The 8,455-nt window shown below is 39.3% G+C and overlaps 1 protein-coding gene across 1 annotated transcript in view; it reads right to left on the bottom strand.

Annotated features, from left to right (window-relative positions):
- The window catches only part of Ercc6l (ERCC excision repair 6 like, spindle assembly checkpoint helicase), a 27,947-nt gene that overhangs the window by 4,941 nt on the left and 14,551 nt on the right, over positions 1–8,455 (bottom strand). The gene's annotated exons all lie outside the window — the stretch shown is intronic.

Raw genomic sequence — 8,455 nt, 5'->3', positions numbered from 1 at the left:
ATATATATATATATATATATATATATATATATTTAGAGACAGGGTCTCAACTGAGTTGCTTAGGGCCTCACTAAGTTGCTGAGGCTGGCTTTGAACTCATGATCCTCCTGCCTCAGCCTCTGAAGTCACTGGGATTACAGGCCTGTGCCACCACACCCAGCTTGTAAATTGTTCTTGTCAGGTATTTTGGTCATAACAATGAAGATGACTAATCCAACTGGCTACTTCTTCTCTATGTTCTTCCTCCCAGAGGACTCAGTCCTAGGACTTTTCCTCTTTTATATTTCCTTCTTATATTCCATCCCTTATATTTCGCAGAGTTTCCATTCCCACATACGTGCTCATGATACCCATATCACTCTCCAAGGCAGAGCTTAGGCACAAGCTCTAGTCTAGAACCATATTCCCAATTGCCTGCAAGTTATCTCTACTTAAAAGTCTCACAGGAGGGGCTGAGGTTGTAGCTCAGTGGCAGAACACTCACCTCGCATGTGGATGGGACTGGGTTCTATCCTCAGCACATCAAAAATAAAGTAAAGGTATTTTAAAAAGTCTCACAGGCACCTCAAATTCAATTCATGCCAATTTAAAATAATTATTTCCCCTCTAAATACATGTTTCTCCAATTTGTATGGTAATAAATAGTACCTTTCACTTGCCTACCCAAGCTTGAAATCTGAAGACTATCCTGAGCCCCAACCCAAATATGAGTTATCTTTGACCTCTCCTCTTCTTTTCTGTCCCTCCCCAGGCCAGGCAGTCCCAAGTCCTACTAATTTTATTTCCCATGTATAACCTCTTTCTCTCCATCTCACCACCACTGCCTGGAACCCCAACTTCCTGCTCACTGGTCTCCCTACATTCACTCTTGTCCTCTTCACTACATAGTCTACATAAGAGTCAGCAACAGTATCATGGGACTGTTTACTCTTTAGAAATAGTCATTCTCATTTTTCTACAGAATTTCCTGGAAGGTCTTGTAAAACAGATTGCTGGGCCCCAATGTCAGATTTTCTGATTCTTTAATAAGGGCCAAGAATTTCTATTTATAAAGTTCCCAGTTAATGCTATTGCTTCTGGTCTAGAGACCACACTTTAAGAGCTACTTTGATACAGCTCCAGCCTCACCTGAGGTTCCTCTAAGATACCTTCCATCCCTACCCCATGCCCCAAGTAGATTAATTGTTCCACCTCAATACTTCCCATTGTGTATCTCTACTGGTGCATTTAACACACAGTATTAGAATCACAAAATAATTTAACTGTATTAAAAACGTATTAAAACACCTCACTGAAGGGAGTTAGGAGGTAGGGTCCTTGTATATGTAATCAAATTAAGATGAGGTCATACTGGATTTGGGGGAGGGGGCACTAATCCAACATGACTGATGTTAAAACTGGGACACAAACAGAGAGTGCCATACAAAGACGGTATCAGAGAATGGGGTGATGCATGTACAAGCAGAAAAGCTTCAAGGATTGCTGGTATTTCAGAAACTAGGAAAGAGTTGTTATGCTCGAATTCGGGACCCCCAAAAGATCACCAGAGACCCATATTGATGTAAGCAGCAAAGAGGTGTTTATTGTGAGCTAGCTCAGTTCTTCGCATGCACACAGCAACAGGTGACGCTGAGAGGCCCTGAGCCCAGGGTCTCCAGCAGTTTTATACACACTTTGGGGAAGGCAGGGACCCCCACATACATCATAGCATCTCTTAGGAAATCATCACACATCGCGGGAAAATCAAACAACAACTCTAAAACTTGATTAGCACATTCACTGGCAGGAACAAGTTGGGTAGGGGTGATTGGTTAGTGCAAGAGGGGGATTTATTTGAACTGATTGGTTTAGGCACGAGGGGTGTACGTGCTAAACTACATGGTTTCCCTACATGTTATCAACCACCATAAACTACTGGGAGGGTCATCTGGCATCCCAGGTATTTTCCTGGTCTCATGGTGATTGGTGGCTGCTAGGGGGTTGCTATGGGTGCCCACTTAGCCTGACTGAGTCAGGGACACCTGGCTCAGCAGATCTCTCCTGTTATTTGTAGATAAACAAGGGTATGTGCCTAGGAGTGCTCTGTGGGTCTTTCCAAGGACAAAGGCCACGCCCCCTTCCTTAGACAGGCTTTGCTCTGAGGTAGAGGCTGGTTTTTCAGAGTCATGCAACAAATTCTCTCTCTCAGCCTCCAAAAAGAAACTAACCTGGCTGACACCTTGATTTCAGACTTCTAGCCTCCATAACTGTGAGAGAATAAATTTCTGGAATTTTAAAAACTAGTAAAAGCAGAGTGCAATGGTGCCCACCCATAATCCCAGAGATTGGAGAGGCTGAGGCAGGAGGATTACAAGTTCAAGATCAGCCTGGGCAACTTAGGGAGACCCTGTCTCAAAATTTAAGAAAGATCTGGAGATGCAGCTCAGTGGTGGTAAAGCACCCCTGCTTTCAATCTCTGGTGGCAAAAATAAAAATAAATATTGTAAAATATATAACAAAATTTACCGTTTCAATTACTTTTTTATATATAAGTATACAATGACATTACATTCATAATGTACAACCATTATCACTATCTTTCTCATCACCCCAAACAACTGTACACATTAAGTAACAACTTCCCTCCCTCCAGTCCCTAGTAACCTCGCCTAGTTTAGATCTTTCATATAGATAGAATCATAAATATTTGTCCTTTTATGTCTGCCAGTTGTGAAACAGATAAGTGTGGGCTGCAAGATTAAAGGGCTGCAGGCACTAAAGTTCTATATCTACTATAAACTAATTCAGTATTGTTTCTGGTGAATTTTTCATTTTAGCTAAACATTATCCCAAAGGACTAGTCAGGGTATTAACCACCAAATGTTCCCCCAAATAATGAAAGTTTTTTTTTTTTCCTGTTGAGAGGCATTGGCTGGTATGATCCATCTAGATGCCAAAGCACATCATCTGCTATAATAGAAAAAAAGATAATTTTGGTTTTGGCATAATTACTAATTAGTTGTTTTTTCCAGAATAATTAGCCATATTTGCCCAGTGACCAAAAGCAGCACTGAAATTTTCAGGTCTACATTACAAAAGAGGGGTTGTAGAATCCTGCCTGATTTTACTCCCTTTGAAACAAGCCTTGCTCCTCCTACCTGCATATATTATCTTTCTGGCAGGATATAAAGGACCTGAAGGGGCAGTAAGAACACTGAATCTCTTCCACAACATATACCTTGATCCACATAGTTTTTGTCTGTGGAATCCAAAGCCATTGACAGGTAATAAATACTACAAAGTCTTACATGGTTTTAAGTGATTGTACTCATAGGTGAAACAACGTAGCTAGCATTAAGTCCCAAATAGAATGTTGTGCAGAAGCCTATCCTAAGAGACCCTGGACCACCTTAAACTGAATATCCATGATTTATATATTTTCCTATATACATTTTATAATTCATAACTCAATGTTACTTGTCAACCTAATGGTTAGGGGGTAAAATCCATCACCAGGCCAGGCATGACGATGCACATGCCTGTAATCCCAGCAACTGGGGAGCTGAGCAGAAAGATAGTGAGTTTGAGGCTGGCATCAGCAATATAGCAGTACCCTGTCTCAAAATAAAAAATAAAGAAGGTTGAGGATGTATCTCAGTGGTTAAACACTCCTGGGTTCAATCCCCAATATATATAAAAAAAAATCATCACCAGAATAAAGTGGCCGTGAAAGCTTGCTTAGCAGGGGAGTGGGGAGGACCAAAAAACAAAACACAATAGCAACCATATTCCCTAATACTAGCAAATACCTGAAATAAGGCGCTTTATATCGTTGTAGAAGATTCTAGATTCTCAATTCTATTCAATTGACCTATATCTATATTTATACAAGTACAAAACTGTCTTAACTACTGTAGCTTTGTTCTAAAATTTGAATTCAGGAACTGATAATTTTGTGTTTTTCAAGATTGTTTTGGTTACTCTGGGTCCCCTGAATTTCCACAGGGATTTTACTATGGCCTGTCAATTTCTGTAAAAAGGTCAGCTTGGATTTTGTAAGATATGGCATTGGAATTTATGTAACACTTGGAGAATATTGCTATTTTAACAATATTGTCTTCCAATTATGAATAGCAAACATCTCTCCATTTATTTAGGACCCCTTCCATGTCTTTCAAGGATGTTTTGTACTTTTCAATGAGTACTTTCTTGGATAACTGTATTCCTAGCATTTTATTCCTTTTGGTGCCATTGTAAAAAAATCTTGATGTCTTTCTCTGCTATGTACAGGAATACAAGTAAAATTTGAATACTGATCTTATATCCTGCAACTTTGATGAACTTGTTTATTGATTCTAGTTGTGTATGTGTGTGTATGTATGTGTGTGTGTGTGTGTGTGTGTGTGTATTCACCAGGCTTTTCCATATAAAAGATCACATCAAGATAGTACAAAAAGGGGGGCTGGGGATGTGGCTCAAGCGGTAGCGCGCTCGCCTGGCATGCGTGCGGCCTGGGTTCGATCATCAGCACCACATACAAATAAAGATGCTGTGTCCGCCGAAAACTAAAAATATTAAAATTCTCTCTCTCAATAAATAAATAAATAAATAAATGTTAACCAAAGATAGTACAAAAAGGGGATGTAGGTCAGTGGTAAAGAAAACACTTGCCTTGCATGCTCAAGACCCTGGGCTTGATCCCCAGAACCACAGAAAAAAAAAAAAAATGCTACAAGAAAGGAAAAGGTATAGACCAATGTTTCTTATGAACAGAGATGCAAAAATCCTCAACAAATTATTAGCAAACACAGTTCAGTAGCATATTAAAATGACTATACAACACGACTAAGTGGGATTTAGTCCCAGAATACAAGGATAGATCAACATATAAAAATTGATCAAATTAATAGAAGGGAAAAGCCACATGATCATCTTGACTGATGTAAGAAAAGCATTTGACAAAATTCAACACCCTTTCATAATGAAAAAAAAACACACACTCAATTAACTAGGAATAAAAGGAAACTACCTGAACATAATGAGACTCATATGTGAAGAACCCACAGTAAACATCATACTCCATGTTAAAAGACTGAAATCTTTTCCAGAAAGAAAGGATGTCAGTTATCACCACTTCTATTCAACATATTGCTGAAAGTTCTAGCCAGAACAATTAGGTGAGGAAAAAAAATAAGTCTCCAAATTGGAAAGAAGTAAAATTATCTGATTCCAGATGATGAAAACACATACACACACATAAAAAAAAAATGTTAAAACTAATAAATAAAAACTAATAACTGTTAAAACTAATAAAAACTAATAAAGTAGCAGGATACAAAGTCAACAGCCAAAAATCAATTGCAATTCTAAATACTAAAATGAACAATCTGAAAAGGAAATAACAAAAACAAATACATTTATAATAGTATCAAAAAGAATAAAGTAGCATATTGTTAGGTACATTCTACTGTCATGTGTATCTAAAAAGAACAAATATAAATAAAACAAAAAAATTTTAAGTTTTAAAAATAATATAATAGAGGGATGAGGCTTATTGGTAGAGCACTTTCCTGGCAATCATGATATCCTGGTTAGGGTTAGTCAGAATATAAAGTTTCAGTTAGAAAGGTTCTGGTGATCTGCACAGCATGGGGATCACAGTTAATACTAATGTATTATAAATTTCGAAATAGCTAAAAGAATGGATTTTTTAAAATATTTTTTTTAGTTGTAGATGGACACAATACTTTTATGTATTTATTTTTATGTGGTACTGAGACTGTGAGGGCTTCACACATGTAAGGCGAGCACTCTACCACTGAGCCACAACCCCAGCCCAAAAGAATGGATTTTAAATGTTATTAAAAAATGATTTGAGGTAATAAATATGTTAATTAATTAGGCTGAAACATTCATAATGAATATACCTGTCAAAATTTAACAGGGCTATTTCTGTGAAGTTGTCCTTAGTGGAGTTACTCTCCTTAACCCATCCCATTTTCACCACATTAAACCTTAGGTCCCTTTCCCTTTGTTCAGCTTCTAAAGAGACGCCTCTTCTAAATGATTAAGATGTTAAGTGCTAAATCCTTCTTCATACTTGCAAAACCCAAAACACCTGATGACATTTGTAACACCTCTCCTTCCTCTTTAGTTCTGTATCAACTAACACAAAGAACTCCAGGAGAGTTGGGGTTGTGGCTCAGTGGTAGAGACTTGCCTAGCATGTGCAAGGTACTGGGTTCTCAGCACCACTTATAAATAAATGAATAAATAAAGGCCCATCAACAACTTAAAAAGAACTACAGAAGCTAGCTAGCCCCAAGAGGTTGAAGTCCATTGCCAGAAAATAAAGGATTGGGGGCTGGGGATGTGGCTCAAGCGGTAGAGCGCTCGCCTGGCATGTGTGCGGCCCGGGTTTGATCCTCAGCACCACATACAAACAAAGATGTTGTGTCCGCCGAAAACTAAAAATTAATATTAAAAAAATTCTCTCTCTCTCTCTCTCTCTCTCTCTCTCTCTCTTTAAAAAAAAGAAAATAAAGGATTGAACTGGGGATGCAAATTGTAAAGCACTTGCCTGGCATGTCTGAGGCCCTGGGTTTAATCTCAGCACCACAAAATAAAATTTAAAGGAATAAAAGAGACACAAGCCCTGGGAAACTAAGGTCCTGCCTTGCCCTGCTCCTCCCTATTGAACTCTTTTGCACCCCCAACTCCCATAATGGAGCCTTGAGGACCTAGTCCCTCCAACTTCTTCAAGAATAAACCAGATTCTTTTCTACCAACTCTCACCTCCTGAGAAATTGGCCTTCCAGCATCAGGAAAGTGAGACTTAAGTTGGGAACAAAACATCACATTGTACCCCACAAATATATACACTATTGGTTAGTTAAAAATAAAATAGAGCTGGGGTTGTAGCACAGTGGTAGGGTACTTGCCTAGCACACGTGAGGTACTGGATTTGATCCTCAACACTACATAATACAAATAAATAAAACTACTTCCTGCCAAAACTTTAAAACTAAAATAGGGGAGCTGGGGTTGTGGCTCAGTGGTAGGGTGCTTGCCTAGCATGTGTGAGGCACTGGGTTCGATTCTGAGCACTGCATGTAAATAAATGAGTAAAACAGAGGTCCATTAACATCTAATAAAAATTTAAAAATAAATAAAAAAAATAAAATGGGGGCCAGGCATGGTGGCGCATACCTGTAACCCCAGTGGCTCGGGAGGCTGAGGCAGAAGGGTCACAAGTTCAAGGCCATCCTCAGCAATTTAGCAAGGCCCTAAGTAACTTAGTGAGACCCTGTCTCAAAATAAAAAGGGCTGAGGCCACGCAGCGTGGTACACACCTGTAATCCCAGTGGCTCAGGAGGCTGAGACAGAAGGATTATGAGTTCAAAGCCAGCCTCAGCAATTAAGTGAGGTGCTAAGCAATTCAGTGAGACCCTGTCTCTAAATAAAATACAAAATCAAGCTGGAGATGTGGCTCATTGTTTAAGTTCAATCCATGGTACCCAACCCTCCAAAAAAAAGGGCTGAGGATGTGGCTCAGTGGTTAAGAGTACCTGGCTTCAATCCACTGTACCAAAGAAAAATTACTGAAAGTAGGAAAATCAAACATGCTTCCTGAGATGATGCAAAAAGAAATAATCAGCTGGGCATAGTGGCACATACATGTAATCCCAACAACTTGAGAGGCTGAGACAGGAGGATTACAAGTTTGAGACCAGCCTCAGCAACTTAATGAGACTCTGTCCCAAAATAAAAAGTGAAAAAGGGCTGAGGATGTAGCTCAGTGTAAAAGAACCCTTGGGTTCAAACCCCAGCACCTCAAAATCAATCAATCAATCAATAAATAATAAATTACAAAGCCTCATCAATAAAATATTCTTGACAAAAATATTGAACTCTAATCTTATCAAACCTTTAGATTTAAATTACAGGAGATAAAGGAATAAGCTAAAGACACTGCAAGGAAGCCATCAGGCTAACCCAAATCATTGGAATAGAAATAAAGGGAGGAGGCAGCTGTCCTTCATTAAGAGGCTTAAGGAATGGGTGTGTAGCTCAGTGGTAGAGTGCTTGCCTAGCATGTACAAGACCTTGGGTTTCTTTTTCTTTTTCTCCCCCACCCCAAGCCCCCACTTTCATTCAGTACTGGGGATTGGCATGCTAGTACAGAGACCAACCCCAACCCTTTTTATTTATTTATTTTTAAAATTCTGAGTCAGTGTCTCACTGAATTGCTCAGGCTGTCCTCAAACTTCCAATCCTCCTGCTTCTGCCTCCCAAGTGTGGGATTATAGGTGTGCACTACAGTGCCTGGTTCAAGCCCTGGGTTTTATCCCTAGAACTGTGAAGAAAAACATTAAAAATTAAGGTTGCTTTAGTGCTGGAGTTGTCGTGTAGAAGGCCCTGAGTTCAATCCCCAGCACCAACCACTGAAAAAGGGGGGGGGGGGGGCTTAATAAAT

This window comes from Marmota marmota, unplaced genomic scaffold (genome assembly GCF_001458135.2).
Source record: "Marmota marmota marmota unplaced genomic scaffold, marMar, whole genome shotgun sequence".
Classification (NCBI taxonomy): Eukaryota; Metazoa; Chordata; class Mammalia; order Rodentia; family Sciuridae; genus Marmota; species Marmota marmota.
The sequence above is the reverse complement of the archived record's forward strand: the minus strand, read 5'-3'. Positions and strand labels throughout refer to the sequence as shown.